Here is a 19,240-nt window from a genome sequence, read left to right on the forward strand (position 1 = left end):
TTATTGTTCCTATGTCCAGGTCTTTCCTGTTTGGAATTACGAAAGTATGTACCTCACTTTTTATTTTACTGGAGTCCTACTCCAAATGACTTGACAGATTTTGATGATCCCTCCTGGAAGGCATCACCCTCCCTGTGGAGTGTATGGGGGGGATGGGAAGGGGGGTCGGGGGGCATGGGAGGGAGGGAGAGGGAACTGGGATCTATATGTAAAATAAGAAAAATTATACACACACACACACACACACACACACACACTCACATACATTTAGGATATTTAGGATTTTAAAGAGACTTTGGAATTCTTTAAAGTATTGAAGTATTTGAAGAACATGGGACTTTAAAACATTGAACTGCATTTTTTACTGTATTGGCATGAGACCTTGGGGAACAATAAAGGAAAACTATGATTTAAAAATGATGCTTTAACTGCCAAATTTTAAAAGAAAATGTTTATACGTTTTACAGGTGTATGTGTGAGAGGTGGGGGAACGAGTCCTCATATCCTGATGTCAGTGTGCTAATTCTCAACCTGAATGTTGAGCCCTGTTGAGTTTTGATTATAGAGCCAGGATTATGCTTAAATATAGGAATGATTCCATAGATCATGGGGATATTTTATTCTTTGTATCTTTGTGTTTCATTAGGATTCTATTAAAACATATGATTTATCTCTAATTGTCAATTCCTCTAATTCTACAAGAAAATAGAATTTAAAAGACTAGAATCTCCAAAAGTAGGAGTAAACAGGAGAAACCACGAACACATTTGTAATGTTCATATCTATTTTTCATAACAAAGATGGACTAGCTTGCTGTAACAAGTGGCATATAAATGAGTTAGCCCTCTTGAAAAAAAATGATGCTTTAAATTGAGAGTAGAACAATATGGTTGAGTGCAGCTGGAGAGTGTGGGGGCAGAATAGTGGTGAGGATATGTAATTAGAATAGTTAATTCTAAAGATCTTTCAAAATGTCATATGGAAACTACTACTGCATATACTTTATAAAATAAATGCATATTCATATAAAAAGTGTTTAAATGAAGTTATACTCCATTTAATGAGTAACGATGTTCCTACTAGAAACCAGTTGCTAACAAACAAAATTCCTAGTGTTAGGAATAGGTTACTTTGGAGATTGGTGAGGTCCCTTAACACCCCCTGAAAACACACACACACACACACACACACACACACACACACTAAAAGCTATTGCCAATGTTTTTGGTTTCCTGCCAGAACTTGATAAGAGACACTATGTACATGAGTCATAGATCATGGAGACATCAGCTTGTACTGACCTTGAAGCTACATTCCCCCTGGCTAGCTCTTTAGTGCTGGAAGGTGCTATGCATGTTACCAGCAGAGAAAAGTAATCTCCAATCTTACCCTTTCTTTGTGGCAATCCTTGAATAATGTAAGGAAGAAATAATTTAAGAGCCAGAGGTGGTGAATAACTACAGGGACACAGTGTTTGTCAAACATGAACTCAGAGCACTTGTGGCAGCATTATAAATTTAAGCCAGCCAAAATCCCAGCATGAAGTGGGAGGGGATGAACACAAAGTCCCATAACCAGCTAAGGAATTTTTGGCACTTGATAGTTGCTGGGAGGGGGAGAATAATTCTTATTAAATGATGGGTCAGGCGCCATGTTTGGTTGAGGACAAATTGTACTTGATGAGTTTTAAAAACAAAGTTGGATGGGTAAGAAAGGGTGTGTGTACCCGGAAGGAGTTGTGGGAGGAGGTGAATAGGAGCACACTACACTGTGCTAATCTCTCAAAGAACTAAAAAATCAAAACTGGGAAAGAAAGCAAATACAGTTCTCCCTTAATGAAAACTGCAAACTTTATTAGGCACACATAAGGACTTTATAGAAAACATACAGACCTGATTTTAAAAAAAAAATGTGAAAGAGGAAGTTCACAACATGGTTGAAGAACAGAGAAAGAGGACACACAGATTGCTGGTGTAAGATAGACATTCTTCAGTGAAATGACAGTAGCAGAAGTAGAACAAAACTCTGCTGCTTACCAGCCCACGACGAAGGACCAAAGAGCCAAATGAACCAAATTCTGTGAAACATTATTCAAGAAATGTACCTCTAGGTTGTTAATCACACATTCTTTAACAGTGGAGAAAATCCAAAATTAAGTAGAAACTAAAGACATTCCTGTTTATCTGCATTAGTGGAGCTTCAGTAGTATTGAAGGAGGGAATAGTTTTAACTATGGATTTATCTACTAATAATTATATATGCTATTCGTTATTATTTTGTTCCTTCATATCTCTGTAAAATCATGGAATATATTTTGACACAAGTGAAAATATCTACACACATGCATACATCGTATACATTCAATGTCTGTGAGAGCACATATATCCATGAATTTGAAAAAAAAAATCAAAAGGAGAAACAACAGTTTTGTGAGGAAAACAGTGTGTCAGTTATTGAATGAATTAGGTGAAAAATCTGTAAAAAAATCTAGAAAGTTTGAAGCAACATAACTGATAAACTTAGCAAGATGGATCTAATAGGCACAATTCTCAATTTGATTATTAAGTTATGTAGTCCAAATGCGAGTAGGACACAGAAAGTCTTTAAAACATTGTCAAAACAGACAATAGAAATATATTTCTATTTAATTATCTTTTATATCCCATGCAGCTTATAACAAAAGCCCAGAAACTAGTAAAATGTAACCAATGCAAAAAAAAAAAAAAAAAAGAAAAAGAAAAAAAATCTATCATGATGACAGAAAATTTCTCCCAGAGACTAAATAATATTTTATTTTTACTATCCTGTGTGAAGGGGAGAAAAAGAAGGTATTAAATAGGCTTATTAAAACAGGATGCAGAAAAACAAAAACCAAAAAACAGGATGCATTTGAACAACCGTGTTTGTGAATCTTAGAAAATTTTTACTACACATGTCTGCTGCCTTTCATGTTGTATATTATTAGGATGTTACTAGATAATACAGCTCCGTGTGCAGATGTATATTTTATTCAGTATTATTTCATGGTAATTTTTCCTATCTCTGCCTTGTCCTTTACTCAGTCACAGGCCACAGACACCAGGTTTCGGCTACCTCTCCAGCCAGGATAACTACAACCTTCTTATCCTTCTCTACTTATTCGTACTTAGAAAGTTTATTTTACAGTCTGCAATGATCAAAATGCATCTTTTCTTGCCTCAAACCCCAGAGACAGAAGAATAATGATGTCTTCCATCTTCATGCATGAATCATTAGAAACCAGCTACAGGGTTTCACTGCCCTTAATACAGCTGAAACCATCCCTGCTCCCCCACCTTCCACTGAAAGAACCACTACTGATCCTCTCTGTTCTTGTGGCTTTCACAGAGCTATCTACTCCTTATATAATAAGGCCAGGACTTACCTCCCCTGAAATTTTTTTTTAGCAGTGTCCAGATTGTAGATCCTCGGCAAGGCAGGAAATAGGGCTTGTCTATTTTTTGTAGGTAAATACACCTTTCAAAAAGTACACACCAGGGTGTTGAAATCTCATTAAATTCTGAGAAAATGTAGTATTTACAAAATAACAGAGAAGGCAAGGAAACTGGTTAAAATAATTTCCTAACTTAAACAGTGCTTAATGTCTTACCCTGTGCTGTCTCCCTGGGGAGAGTTGTGATGAAATAGGACTCCACCCAGCAATGTTCATAGCTTTCGATTTCCCCAGCTTCTCCACTAACAGTGTATTTCCTGTCATTAATGCAGTTTCCAGGAACAAAAAAGATCCCTCACAAAAACAAAAGCAGAGCTTTTCTTTACTCAGTTATTTTTCTTAAAAATATAACCAACTCTGAGCCTTCATATTCTATAGATTTACATGTGTCTCACTGGGATTCTTATACTCATTTGAATGAAGGTGAAATCACTAAGAGATAACACTGCGTCATGGATTTTGGGAGCCCATTTCCCATGGGATACTTCCTTAGCTTAGATACACAGCAGAGGGCCTAGGAACTACCTCAAATGACTTGACAGATTTTGATGATCCCTCATGGAAGGCTTCACCCTCCCTGGGGAATGGATGGCAGATGGGATGGGGGGTTGTTCAAGGGCATGGGAAGATGAGAGGGAGATGGAACTGGGATTGATATGTAAAATAAGATTGTTTCTAATTTAAATAAAATTTATATATTAAAAAAAGTGTGTCATTCAGCCATCTCACTCCCCTTTCCTGTTTAGGATGGAAGCAGTCGAGGTAAACTTGTCAGACTCCTTTGTTCCTTGTACTTGTTTCTGCATTTCCTGAGTAGGAATGATGAATCACTTTTGGGTTAAGTACTTTCCATAGCAATCCTTAATTTGTTAACGATTCCCAGGGCCTAGCTTTCCAGAGCATAATTTTACAAGAAACACATAACTCCAAATTCAGCTAATTAGAAAGTAATTTGCCATTAACCATTGCCTGTGTTATAGGTAAGCTGTCCTCTTTCAGCTTAAGATAATGACCCCTTAGATTTCCATTATGGGAAAACACACTTTCTCTATAACACTGAAATGAACTAGCTACATAACATTGATGATACTGAAGCCTTGAAAACTTACGAAAAAGCTATGAGGCTTCAGAGCCTAAAACAATATTTATCTGGCTGATTTTTCATGTTAAGGATAGTGGATGGTGTCTGTACTATTGTTACACAAAGCCATGGAACAAATGTCACCAACCAGTGGAGGCTAGTTTGAGAGCTTTAAAGTTCTCAAAATAGGGTAATGCCGTGAATTGTGTTAATAGAAATGGTAATTAATAATCAATGATAATGCCATCGTCTGGCAGAGTCCCATTGATTTGCCTGGGTAGAAAAGATGAATGTACATTTTCCAAGTGCTGGAGTTTGGCAGCTCCTGTATCTCTCTGTATTTCACAGTCCATGAGGTTTGTAAGGCTTTCATTTCCTGACATCTTCTTCAAGTTATTTCATTGTTTTAAAGCTTCCATTGTGCAAAATAGTTCCCTTCCTTGGTTATTTTATTCACTGTAATTTTTAGACTGTTTTAAATAGGATTATTTCCTTCATATGATTGATATTCTTAATATGTTTTCCATTTTTATATAGGAAATCTGCTGATGTATTTATTTATTTTACATACCAACCACAATTTTCCCTCCTTCCTCTCCTCCTGTTCCCTCTCCCCATCTTCCTTCTACCCTACCCCATCCTCTCCTCCTCTGTCTCCCTTCAGAATGTGTAAAGCCCCCCATGGGAGTCAACAAAGCATGGCTTTTCAAGTTGAGGCAGGATCAAGTCCCCTTTCCCCCTACCCCACTTCCTATGGTACCCCTCACCCCTCCTATGGTACCAAGACTGAATAAGGATTACCACCATAGGAAATGGCTTCCAAAGAGCCAGCTCATACATCAGGGACAGGTACCCCACTACTAGGGGCCCCACAAAAGACCAAGCTACACAACTGTCACTCACATGCAGATGGCCTAGTTCAGTGTTATGCTGACTCCCTGCCTGTTGGTCCAGAGTCTGTGAGTTCCCACAAACTTAGGTCATCTGTCTCTGTGGGCCTCCCCATCATGATCTTGATTCCTTGTTGCTCATATAATCCCCTCCTTCCTCTCTTCAACTGGACTCCTGGAGCTCAGCACAGGCTATGGATCTCTGCATTTGCTTCCCTTGGGTACTGGATGAAGGCTCTGTGATGACAATTATGGTAATCAGTCTGATTACAGAGGAAGGCTACTATTACTAGAAATCTTAGCTAGGGTCATCCTTTTAGATCCCTGGGTATTTCCCTAGCACCAGGTTTCTTGCTGCTCCTATAATGGCTCCCTTCTATCAAGATATCTCTTTCATTATTCTCCCCATCTGTTCTGTCCCCAACTCTGTCAATCTAATCCTTTGTATTCCCATCCAACTCCCCCCCCATCCCCTACCCTTTTCCTTCCCACCTGCAGTTTACCCAGGGTGTCTCATCTATTTCCTCTTCCTGGGAGATCCATATATGCCTCTGAAAGTCCTCCTTGTTACTTAGCTTACTCAGGATGATTTTTTTTTTCTATTCTATTCATTTGCCTGCAAATTTCATATTCATGATGCCATTTTTTTTTTTCTGAGTAATACACTTGAGTAGATGTGCCACATTTTCTTTATACATTTTCAGTTAAGGGACATTTAAGTTGTTTCCAGCTTTAGTTATTATGAATAATGCCACTACGAACATAGTTGAGCTATTGTCCTTGTGGTATGATTGAGCATCCTTTGGTTATATATGCCCAAGAGAGGAGTTCCTGGGTCTTGAGGTAGATTGATTCCCAGTTTTCTGAGAAACCACCATAATGAAGATATCTACTGATTTTTATGTGTTACTTTTTTATTCTTCTATTTTCTGAATGTGTTTATCAGCTGTAGAAGATTTCTTCAGAGTCTTTTAAATAGACTATCATATCATCTGAAAATAATGATACCTTGAATTTTCTTTTTCCTTTTATTGAAGTTTTCCCCCTAATAATTTTAATTTATTTTACTACCAGTTTTATTTGGTTGTACTCTAGGTCCCTGGACTATCTAAATTCTGTTTCTTGGTCACCTAAGCAGTGTCAGCTATGGGTTCCAATTTGTAGAGAGGGCCTTAATTCAAATCAGATATTGGTTGCTTATTCCCTCAAGCTTTTCACTATCATTGCATTAGCTTATCTTGCAGGCAGGACACCACTGTAGACCATAGGTTTTGTGTATGTTTTGGTATTTATATTTCCCTTTTGGTAGTGTGCAGAGCACCTTCTGTAGATGGAAGTTTCTATCCTGCCCAGTCCTGTAGCTGTTCAGTCCCAAATAAATACACAAAGGCTTATATTAAGTATAAACTGTTTTACCTATTGCCCAGTCTTATTTCTAACTAGCTCCTACAACTTCAATTAACCCATAATTCTTATGTATGTTTAGCCATGCGGCTTGGTACCTTTTCTAAGTAAGGCATTCTCATCTTCCTTCCTCTGCATTTGGCTTTATAAGAGCATTATCTCACACCATCTTCCTCTACCAAAGATGCTCAATTGTAGGGTGAAGGCTCTATGTAGGTGTCAGAGTGATTTCTCCAGTTCAGTAAGGTGTGTAGGTGTTGCCTTTAGCAATGGAGCCTTGTCAGTTTATGGAGAGAAATTGTATTATCTTAACAATAGACTGCCTTGTTTGGAGATTCTCATGAGATCCTCTTCAGCCAACAAATCAATTAGATGTAAACCAATCTCAAGTTTTGTTTGTTGCTTCTCACCAAGCAGAAATCATGTTTGGTGACAAGAGATAGCAGGTTGGGACTCTGCCTCCATCATTATTTAGAGATTTTATTTATATCACTTTCATATATGAATATATTTTAGAAATTTTCTACTGTTTAGATTTTCTTTCTACAGCACCCATACAGGTCCTGGCCAGGTCTGCATATATATTATGATATATATTATGTCTTCTGGTCTAGTGTTACTACAGAATTCCTGAATACACAAATGAGTGAATCTATACTTGTGCTTTCCTATGGGCTTGTTTCCTTCTATTGGCTTGCCTTGTCCAACTTCAATGTGTTAATTTCCATTTTTTTTTACTATCATACTTCATTTTTATACTTTAAAAAAATGGAAAAGGGTAAAGGGTTGGCAAAAGATCTTCCAATCATATGGACCCAAGAAATAAGCTGGCATAGCTAACCTAATATCTAACAAGTTAGACTTTAAACCAAAAGCAGTCAAAAGAGATGAAGAAGGTCATTTCATATTCATCACAGGAGAAATCCATCAGTACAAAGTCTCAGTTCTGAGCATCTATTCCCCAAATATAAAGACACCCACATTCATAAAATAAATGCTACTAAAACTCAAAGCTCACATAAAACCTCACACACTCATAGTGGGAGGTTTTTAACACCCTACTCTCACCACTAGACAGGACCACCAGAAAAAAAAAAAAAAACTTAACAAAGAAACAAAAGAACTAACAGAAGTTATGTCCCAATTGGGTTTAACAGACATGTATAGAACAGTCTATTCAAACACAAAAGAATATACTTTCTTCTCAGCTCCACATGGAACCTTCTCTAAAATTGACCACATACCAGGCAACATAACAAACCTCAACAGATTAAAACAAAACAAAACAAAAAACCATGGAATAGCCCTTCCCTGATAATGAGATTGATAACTAACTTATATGCCATCATACAGCCCTTATCTAATAGCTGACAAGCAGACACCCACAGCTAAACACTGAGCCAAATTCCTGGAATCCAGTTGCAGAGAGGGAGGAGTGATAAGAAAAGAGGTTAAGACCAGGCTACAGAAACCCACAGAGCAAGCTGACTTGAACAAGGAGGACTGATATCTGGGAAACCAGCATTATACCAACTCAGACCACCTGAACATGAGTCTCAGTTAGAAGGCCTAGAAAGTCTAAGGAACCTCTTACAATGGAACCAGGATGTATCCTGGTGCACAAAAGGACTTTGGAAGCACGTTCTCCCTTAGCCTAGAGACAGGAGGGAGGGCCTAGACCCTACTCCAAATGACCTGACAGATTAATGATCCCTCCTGAAGGCATCACCCTCCATGTGGAGTGGGGGTGGTGGGATGGGAGGGGAGTGGGGGCATGGGAGGAAGGGGGAGGGAATTGGGATCAGTATGTAAGAAAAAAATTATATATATATATATATATATATATATATATATATAAAACCAAAATCCATAATGCATACAAAAGACCTATGAAACAAAACAAACAAACAAGCAAAAAAAAATACTGACTTAAAAATATGAGACAAAGTATTGACTTTGTTTTGTGTTGCCCATCTACTGCTAAGCATGGGCACTACCCTTAAGAGTATAGAATCTACAAAGAACACAGAAAAATGTAACATCAGCAAAAACAAATAGCTCAGTTAGAATGGATGATGAAATCCAAATAATTAAGAAATTTTTTTAAATGTTTTTAAAATTTTTAAAAATGTTCAACATCCCCAGCCATTGTGAAAATGCTGATTAAAACTTCTTTGAGATTTAGTCAGAGGTCTAAATTAAAAAAAAAAAAAGTTGGTAAATGCTAGTATTTATGTGGAGGGGGCAATACTCATTGCTGGCAACATTACAAGCCAATGAAATGTATAGAATCAGTTTGTAGGTTCCTCAAAAAAGCTAACACATGATCCATTAATACCAACTATGGAAGTTCAGGTCAAACAAAATACCATCCTGGAGATGGGAGGTACTCACACAACTCCAGCCCAAGCTGTGCAGTTATTAGTAACTGATAGCAACTAGAATAGTGAAGATCAATTTTCTTTAATGGTGTAGTGCCTAGGAGGTTGTCCATGCCCTATTTGATGGCCAAACATTGAAAACTCTATGGATATACTGATTGGATGTTTTTAGAAATGTATGAGGACACAAAGTGGAATAGGTATGGAATGGAGTGTATAGAAGATATTTGGGAAGGTGAAGGGGGTGAATAGAATTGAAATATAATACATGGATTTTTAAAATATATGTTTAATGGAACATAGTGTCATCAAGAAGAGGAGAAAGATGCATACATGCATCAGCTTTCATGACATCATAAAAATGAAATTCAAATGGGAGTTTTCTCACTTTGCTCCACTGGCTGAAAATTTCTAAGAATTTGTTACAAATTCTTCAGCTACATCACAATGTTAGTGCATCAGGGCTATCATTGTTTCTCGTTTCTTTCTTTGCTTATCTTTGCATCCAGTCCACTCTGGAGACTCTCAATATAGGGCTACAATGTTAACATCCAAGATTCCATTTATTCAGTATTGTACAAGATACTCACAGTTTCCTAAAGGTTTATGTGTAATATAAAGAAATGTTGGGTACCAAGACCATCACAGACTGTCTACTGCACTCTTATGCCAGGATTCCATCATCCCAGACTGCATCCCTTTTTAAAGAGATCATCTCCTTCTGTACTAGGGAATTGAACGGACTCAGATCACTAAAGTTGGTAAAAAATAGTTGGGTCAGTTACTTCTTTTGAAACTCACAGTATGGATGTAATGAAAAATTATACAAATGACATAAACAATAAAAATGGAGTACTTCTGGTGAATAGAACTTTATTTACAGGATGCTCAGAGCAAAGAATAGTTTGCTTAAGTTATAATATTTCCAAGAAGAAAAAAAAGTGCAGTGTGTGAAAAGCCTAAATAGAAGCAAGCATGATGTGTTAAAGAAATTTAATGAGAGAAGTACAGAATGAATAAGCATAAAAGACTACTGAACTTTAAAAAACAAAATGAAAGCAGGCTGGTAGGAAAGAAAATCCAGCTACAATGATGAGGCAAAAGTAACCTCAAGCTGATCAACCATCCTTTGGAGAAGTAGAATATTAAAGTCCAGGTAATTCTCCATATAAGCATTTGAATAGATAACATTTTGTTGTTTTAGGTAGATGAAATGAGATGCTATTTTGAGCTGTTAATTATAATACAGAATATGATGCAGAACTATAGTAAAAGATAGCATGTTAGTTGAGTGTATTTCTCAGTCCTCATGATTACTCAGTGGACACTGGAGCTGTACTCCACAGAAACCCTCAGAGTTCTTTTCTTCCTGGAACAGCATTGGAATCTTCAGAAGTGTAAGCATCAGAGTTTGTTTTGTTAAGAGTGGAAAAACTGATTATTAAGTCTCTCCAGAGACTGAAGTGTAGGATATTGCAAAAGGCTAAATAAAAGATAGTGTGAGAAATAACAAGGGTTGAGTCACTCCATGTTGATTAGAGGCAGCTGATTCACATGGTAAGCTAGTACTTGTTAGAATTCATAGTGCTAGAAGCTGATATGAATGCATGACAGATAAAACCCAGAAAGGAGAAAAGAGAATAACAAAAAATATTATCCCTAACAGAGAAAGAAAGCTATTTTGATTAGAGTGTGGCTTCTGGTAGACTGAATATGCTCTAGTGTATGAAAATAGCTAAGACAAACTAATTAGACAGAAATTACTCCTTAAGTAATGTAAACTGGGTATGAGATGGGTGTGGTTCTGAGAGAACTGAGGAAGTAGGAAGAGGTGAAAGTGACCAAAATTTAAGATGGTATTGCTAGATATATTGTAGTTTATTGTACTTGATAATGCTGGAAAATGATTTTTAATGATTGTTATCTATTTGTGTGTAAGATAGGGGAGTGTCAGATTTTTTATATACTGATTTTTATATGTAGAAATATTGAAAACTATAATATTTTTGCACTTTGTAAAGACATTTTTTTTCAGTGTAGTTTTGCATTTAAAATACAGAGGAATTGTTGGTCAGATACATTAAAGAATCTAGAAAGTGGCTTTTGAACAAAAATAAGAAGCAAGGAAGTAGAGAGAGGAGTTTATTCAAGCATATTTTCCCAAGAAAAATCATTTTAATAGGGACAAATTCTATATTCATATTCCATTTCACATCTTAAAAAAATGAGTAAAAACCAGATAATAGACTAAAAGGAAAAGAACTAACCTACAAACTTTCTAAAGGGAGCCAAGGATGTGATATTATGTTTTTGAGTCTGGAAAAGACTTCTCAGACAAAAACAGCAAAAATTGTGAGTTTCATTGAAAGTGTTTAAGGAGGATTGAAATAGGCTGTGTAAGGTGGAATTCCACTGGCAGTGAGTTGTTACTTGCTTTACTGATCTTAGCTGTTCAGACAGGTTTAAGATGAAATCTTAAAATAGTTTTGATTTGCATTTCCCTGATGTCTCAGGATGTTGAACATTTCTTTTAAGTGTTTCTCAGCCATCTAAGTTTCTGCTTTTGAGAATTCTCTGCTTAGATCTTTATTTAATTTTTTAATTAGGGTATTTGTTTTCTTGATTATCTAGTCTTTTGAGTTCTTTATATATTTTGGGTATCAGGCTCCTATTAAAAATGTAGTTGGTAAAAATATTTCCCCACACTGTGGACAGCTGCTTAGTCTGAAGGAAATTTTTATCATGTCTACACAAGAAAAATTAAATTCATGTGTTACTTCCATAGAAAAACAGAATAAGAAATTTTAAATGAAAATACATAATCACAAATCAGATGTGAAAAGTATTAAATTCTTGAATGTACTACTAAAGCTATTATTTCCAATTGCTTGGTGTCTCTGTTTTAAAAGCTCCACTGTTAAAAGCACTCAATTGTACTTGTGGGAAGCCACTTCCTTCTTCATCTTTTTGGTTCAAACTGGCAGTGGATATTTTCTTTTTGTTCCCAGCCTTGGTCACCTTGAAAGAGAAAGTAAGAGATACTGTAAAATTCCAGCAATTGAGCTAAAGCACTGTTTATATTTATTTAGTCATCCATTCTTGTCTATTGTCCTCAAGGGCCTTTTATGACTTGAACCTTTTCAAAAGCTGTTAATCTTCTCTGATTCATTTTCTTCATTGTACTGCCTTATTTTGAGCCACCTCTTTCCAACTATATGATTCTTGAAGAGAAGGCTCTTTACACACAACATGACTTTATTTGAGTAGGTTGGATATTTCCATATGTAGTAGAATTAATAGTGTTAATCAACACTTTGGTATACTTTCATGTCATTTCTATTTCCTAGACCTCTTCTTCTAGTGTCTTTACCCAATTAGGAAAGGAGTACTTACTCATTTCTCATGATGTGCTAAACACTGTGATAACTCATAAGTATATAGGTATTTCTTCCCTTAAGTCCAGATTAGGAGTTAAACTTTCCCCAATATCAGCCAATTCCTAATTGTTGAAGCTGGCATTCAAATCACATTTGACTTATTCAAAACCCTTGTTCTTGATTACTGATCAAATGTATTTCCATGTCATTTTAACTTCTTCGTATATCTTGTTATTTAGCATATATACACTATTCTTTGGATTATTTCTTCAATATCTATTTTTTAAAAATCTCCCCCAAAGAAATAAATATAAGGAGCCAGGTGTTGGTGTCTCATGCCTTTAATCCCAGCACTAGGGAGGCAGAGGCAGGCAGATCTCTGTGAGTTTGAAGCCAGGCTGGTCTACAAAGCAAGTTCCAGGACAGGCTTCAAAGCAATACAGAGAAACCCTGTATCGATAAACAAAAAACAAAACCAACAAACAAACAAACAAAAACAAAAAGACGAAGAAAAGAAAAGAAAGAAAGAAATTAATGAGTATAAGGACATCATCTCAGTTCTCCCCTCCAGAGACAGAACTATCTATGTAACATAGTGAAAAGTTCATGTTTAGAATCATAAAGAAAAAAGTCAATTTCCTCTTTGGTAAATCTGTTCCCTGTCTGCTTCCTACCTTAATGAAACTGTGATCACCACACACCAATTTTGGCTGCTTGTCAATTGTTTTCAGTTGAAAGCAGAAGAGTCGAAGCTTATCTCCTTCCTCACAGTTGATGTTGTACCATTTTCCATTCCCTATAACTTCTATATTTCCTGTATCATCTTTTATTTCATAGATTGTATTCTTTGGGTTCACCTTTTTCTGCAAAAGTAAAGTTAACATTTCTTACCACATTCACAATTGTTGCTATAAATTCAAAAAATATGTTTTCATGACAAAAATATCACAGGAAAATATGAAACCTGTTACAGATACAATCATACAGGTATTTTTGGTGAAGTCTTCCAAAGAATTTTCTTTTATTACTGCAATGATTTACTTTCTTTATCTAGAGGATTTATGCCTGGAAGTGTTAGGACAATAAATGTTCTTCCTGTTTTCCACCACACTTCCTGTTCCTCAACAGTCTGGATTCTCCATAAATCACCCTGATTGCTCTCAGGAATTAGAACTTCAGGCAACCATCCTTGTATCTTATGCTTATTAAAGGGATGAATGGACAGTTTCTCCTGGTGTTCATTCATTCAATAAGTTATTCACAAATATGGATTTAAAAGTAAAAGGGATTTTAGAAGAAGATGACTAAGAAGTCTTAAAGCTGCCAAGTTTATGAAACATTTGTTGAATTTTCCAAGGTTGTCATTTTTTTTTAAAAAAAAACTGAATACTAATACCCCAAATTTGTGGATCAATACATCAATGAGATATCTATATATATTTTCATTTGTCAATATGAAAACTATATTTACTTCTCTTCCTAAGGTCATTCCATGCAATAGTTCTTAGTTGCAAAGGTCTTCAGAAATAAGATACAAGAATAAGATACAAGAGTTAACAGTGACTGGTTCAACTGCAGAAAGAACACGTTAATTCTATTGAATGGTTTTGAATTTGTAAGGTCTTCATCCACCCATGTCACAATAAATATTAACTATTGTTCAGGCAATCTATAGAAACAGAATGTATAGAAAGAAAACAATGAATGCCGTATAGTTTTAGTATAGCTTAAGAAATTGAGACTTTTGGCATGACCCTGTGTTCTGCACCATTTCTTCTCATTGATTTGTAACTAGCAAAATAAAGTTTCTTGGTAAGTTATTTTCAGAGAACTCTTTCAACAATATCTTAAGAAGTAGGAAAAGGTCACCCACTCTTAATCTGTAATATGTGGGATGATTTCACTTTCTATTCCTAGCCAAGGGAGGGTCCTGTGTTAACATATTGTCATTAAGCTTTGACTGGAAAGTTAACATATTTGATTCTAGGTGTTGGTGGAAAAAACACAGAAACAACTTTTTAGTCATTACCTTATGTAGCACGAATAACCCATAAACCAATGTTCCAGCTACATCCTTGTGAATATCAGAAATCTTGGGAGTTTGATTTGCCTTTCGGATAACCTTATTGGGGACTTCAATCTTTTGGTCAGGACCAGCTTCCACCACAGAGGAAGCTTCATTTATATCCAGGATTCCCTTGAACTTGAAGTAATTGGAGATTCTGATGACATTCTCTTTTGTGAACTTCCCTTTCAAGTTGACGTTGAAAACTTTCACATGAAAATACTGGTCCACAGTAGCCACTGTAGCATGAAACATGTTCTTCATTTCATGTTCTGATGACTCATACTCAAATGGGTCTGTTGCATTCAGCACCATCACTGTCATGGGATCTGTTTGGAGAACAGCACCTCTGCTAATGCTCTGTTTTTGGATCTGTGCCTTTTGGTTCTGAGTTGAACAAATTAAGGGATAAAAACATGCAAGTTCAGCAGCAAGTACAAATTAACCTAGACATGACATAAATCTCCACATTGGTCCTAACAATTTTAATGATGTATCAATTGCCTGCATATATTGTATATACTTATTGCACATAAATTTTCTTATGTATTAGACAAAAAGGGGGATTGTGGTGATATATTATTTATGACCTAATAAAGCCACTGAAGATCAGAATACAAAGCTAGCCACAGCCATAGAAGCTGGTCAGTGGTGGCACACACCTTTAACCCCAGGACTCAGAAGACAGAGGCAGATTGGTGTCTGTGAGTTCATGTGATAGTGAATCAGTCTAAAAGAGAAACAGAGCTCACACCTATAATCCTAGCACTAGAGAGGTATATAAGATAGTCTCAAGGCATTCAGTCTTGGGCATTCAGTATCCAGTCACACTGAGGATTCATAGAGCTAGGATTACTCTAGCCTAGGTATATGTGAGAGCTAGAAGCTGGCTGTTTTGCTTTCCTGGTTTTCAATTTGAACCCCAGCAAGTTTCTCTGGGTTTATATTATTTGTGCTACATTTTAATATATTAGTAGAACTATAGATATGCTGAAGGGGAATTCTTTCACTGGCCAAAATTCTAATGAATTAAAGCTGTGGGCTTGAGCCACAGGAGCTTGAACACTCTTACTAAAAAGCAGAATATTCCTCCTAACATGGAGGAAGATGTTCAGCATGAACACAGCACAAGCTACTGAGAGCAAATTTATGAAGAATTTATGAATTACTTAAGTGAAATTATCATTCATTCAGACCTATCTTTTACTCTTATTGTAAAAGAATATCAAATGGGGAAATTAAATATTGTTGAAACAGGATAGTAAATATAAAGCATACTACTGAACTATGTGGGGTGATTATGAGGGTACAAATCACAGTATATCTCTTCAGGAGATACAAATCTGATATAATTAAATAATCAAAGCCAACATGAACTGGTCCACAGCCACCTCTTTTAAATAAGCACTGGTAGAATCATGTCTCTAAACATGTTTAGAGATTTGTTCTCAACATCAGGGACTTGTAAAAGCAAAAATATATTGATAGACTTCTAATCTCTGCACAGTGTTCTGAGCTCACTGGGTAATACTCACTGAGCATTTCAATGAAGAAAAGATTGCCTACCTGTAAGACAGACTACACAAAGCAATGAACTTCATAGATTTGCAGATAAAAAGTGTTGTCACCACAGATACAACAGAGTGGAAATAATCAAAGCATCATATCATACACAGTCATCATCTATTAGTGATTAGAGTTCACTTGAATTTAATGTTTTCATCAGTATAACCAATTAGTATAACCTAAAATATGAAAGCAATATTGCTAGTGGTAGTGATGGGTATATAAGTAAGTAAATAGCAGTGACTAGATTTGGATGAACAAGAAAGTTATAGGATATGCATAAAATAAATTAGTAGGCCATTATAAAGGTCACAAAATGACCATTAATGCACATATTTCAAGTATAAAAATTAAAAGTGAAACTGAGTTTGTGGTAATAGATAAAAAAAGTCTATAATGAGCCATTTAAAAAAGAAGAACAAATACTGATGTAGCCATTGAATATTATATGCCTTTTAACTGAGAAACTTGGAAATATAGTCCAGGTATGTTAAACTAAAAAAAAAGTAATAAAGTAATAACAACTATAAGATGTAAGACTAGAAATTTTTCCACATAATTACAAAAATATAAAAAATACTAATTTCAAAATTTTAAAATTTAAAAAGTTTTAAATTGTCTGAATGGTAATGTTTGGGTAAGTAAAAATTGCTTCTGTTTTTGCTTAACTGGATGGATATATTTCCTCAAGTGATAACAAAAGGAGAGGGTAGAGAAGAAGGGATAGAGAAAGGAAAGTGGGAGTCCAGAAATGAATACTGATAATGCTGTGGTTTTCCTTCTGTGACAAACCATTTGTTTCCCTAGAGAAGTACTGAGAAAAAATAAGAGGCATAAATCATCCTATTTTTCTATGTTATGAATGTTTGAAAGTCCAAAGTGAAGGTAGTCTGACCTGGAAAGAATAAATATGAAATAATAAATTGCAGCTTACTTCCTATTATTCTGAGTTTCTGGTGAATGGACACTTTTCCTGAAATTCCAAAAATTCTTTAATTTACTCACTATGTATTTTTCTCCCAGAATTGGTATTTTCTATTATTTTTTATTTAGAACCTTTTTAATACAATATATTGATCATGGTTCCCCTCCCCTAGCTCCTCTCAGATACCCCACCCTTCCCATTCTTTTGTGTTCTTTCTCTCGCTCTCAAAAAATAAAATAAAATGAAAAGATAGAAAATGAAACCAATCGAAACAGGAAAACAATTCCCAAATAAAACAAAAAAACCATGCCTGGCCATGGAGTCTGCTCTAGACTATGGCTGATAATCTCTATTGGAAAAATTGATGTTTCCTTTTGCTAGTCTCAGGTTCTCGGCTGCTTTAGCATATCTGGTATTGGTTCCATCTCATGGAGTGGGCTTTAAATCCAATAAAACAATGGTCAATTACTCAAATTTCACATATATTATCACTTTGTTTTATGACCCCTAAGGCTCACAATACACTGATCAGTGCCTTAACTACACTGATCTCTTCTATACTACTTAGCTGTAGTGACTGTCAGTTCTACATTTCTGGAAATCTAGGGTCTGTAAGTATCTATAGAAAAAGTAGGGCAACCATAATCTTACAATACACAGTATACTGGGAAAAGCCATTGGTTATGTGTTATAACTGGCAATAAAACGAGAATATTTTATTCAGGTAAGCACTGTCCATTGTTAACCAAGTGTTGGTAGGGCTTCTGGGAGGATATGTTAAGGATCGAGCAAGACACCCACATTAACAATCAGAGCATGAATGTGTTTGGACATTCATGTTAGAATGAATACAAAATATGTCAAAAATTCTGAAGAAAGAAGTACCCCTGATTTGTGTTAAAGAAAAGGTATCAACATGTTAGTCATATCAAAGGAAGACATATAGGATAGTGCAAGAAAAGAAAAATAGAACCCATTGCTACTGACACATGTAAATGCTGGGCTCTTTACCTCTCTCTCTCTCTCTTCCTGCCTGGGATCAACACTCAACACAAGCCAGAAAAATTTCATTGTCAGAAGAAGTGCCAAGTTCATTAAGTGTCCCCAGGGCAACAAAAGGTTATGATATCACCTATATTTCTATGTCTGATTCTGTCTTTGGATGATAACCTATCTCTATCACATCCAACCTCTGTGTGTGTCTGATTAATGAAATGTTAGTGAGGGACATGGTCAGAACTTCAAGGTCTGATTCTAATATTTGGATTGAAGAAAGAAAAGGGAGGCATAAACCTTGTACCTTAGTCAAAGAAGTGTTGGATGGAGTGAAAGATGGGGGTTGGCATTTGGCTATGCCTTCTCCAGGGCAGGGAGGGTGATCTGGGCCCTCAGACTTCTTGGTCTTCTTCATTCCAGTCTTTTCTTTAACCACACTTTTTCTTTTCTGAAAGCATATCCATTGGCCTGTTAATGAGCCTCAGTATCAAGTGAGTAGAGTGTGTCTTCATTATTAGGTAGTAGATTTATTATGCCTGACTATATTGGGAACTTGAAGAAATGACACCAACTTTGTGGTCAGGTTTAAATAATATGGTCATAAAATATATACACACAGGTTTAATTAAATAGAGAGGAAAAAAGTCATATAGACAATCTTCTGTCATTACCTCTATGGTACAACATAACTGAATTTGAATTTGAAAACTAGGTCTTGTATAAACATGGAACAACCATTGTTCTACCTCATTTTCAAGTACACAACATCTTGCATATGAGTGAACACATATTAATGTCACATGATCACTTATCATGTGTTTTGATAAAGCTTGAAGATAAACTTAAAGAGCAGTGAGCACTTGGTGGATAGAGTAGGGAGAAGGCACTTCTGCTGTCTCTGAGGACAGCTTGCTGCTGCCCCTCAAGCTCACCTGAGCTGTGGATGTCTCTCCTCCATCAGATGCTAAAGTGTTGCTTGTAGTTGATGTAGGTGTCTCAGAGCTTGCTTCCTGACTCTTTTTTTCTGGTGGATTTTTTGGTTTTACTAGGATAGGTATAATTTTTATTACAACAAATGCATAA

The 19,240-nt window shown here is 35.9% G+C and overlaps 1 protein-coding gene and 1 pseudogene across 3 annotated transcripts in view; both read right to left on the reverse strand.

Annotated features, from left to right (window-relative positions):
• Positions 1–3,698, reverse strand: part of LOC127223292 (interferon-activable protein 203-like) — a 51,050-nt pseudogene extending 47,352 nt beyond the window's left edge.
• The window catches only part of LOC127223635 (inteferon-activable protein 208), a 53,962-nt gene that overhangs the window by 27,564 nt on the left and 7,158 nt on the right, over positions 1–19,240 (reverse strand). Inside the window, exon 1 of one of the 3 annotated variants that reach the window (XM_051186342.1) lies at positions 3,404–3,655. The exons of the other annotated variants lie outside the window; for them this stretch is intronic. The gene's annotated coding sequence lies outside the window, so the exon portion shown is untranslated. Of the gene's footprint in view, positions 1–3,403; positions 3,656–19,240 lie in introns of those variants that run through there. 3 annotated transcript variants of the gene reach the window in all.

The sequence above is a fragment of the Phodopus roborovskii genome, unplaced genomic scaffold (assembly GCF_943737965.1).
Source record: "Phodopus roborovskii unplaced genomic scaffold, PHOROB, whole genome shotgun sequence".
Taxonomy (NCBI): domain Eukaryota; kingdom Metazoa; phylum Chordata; class Mammalia; order Rodentia; family Cricetidae; genus Phodopus; species Phodopus roborovskii.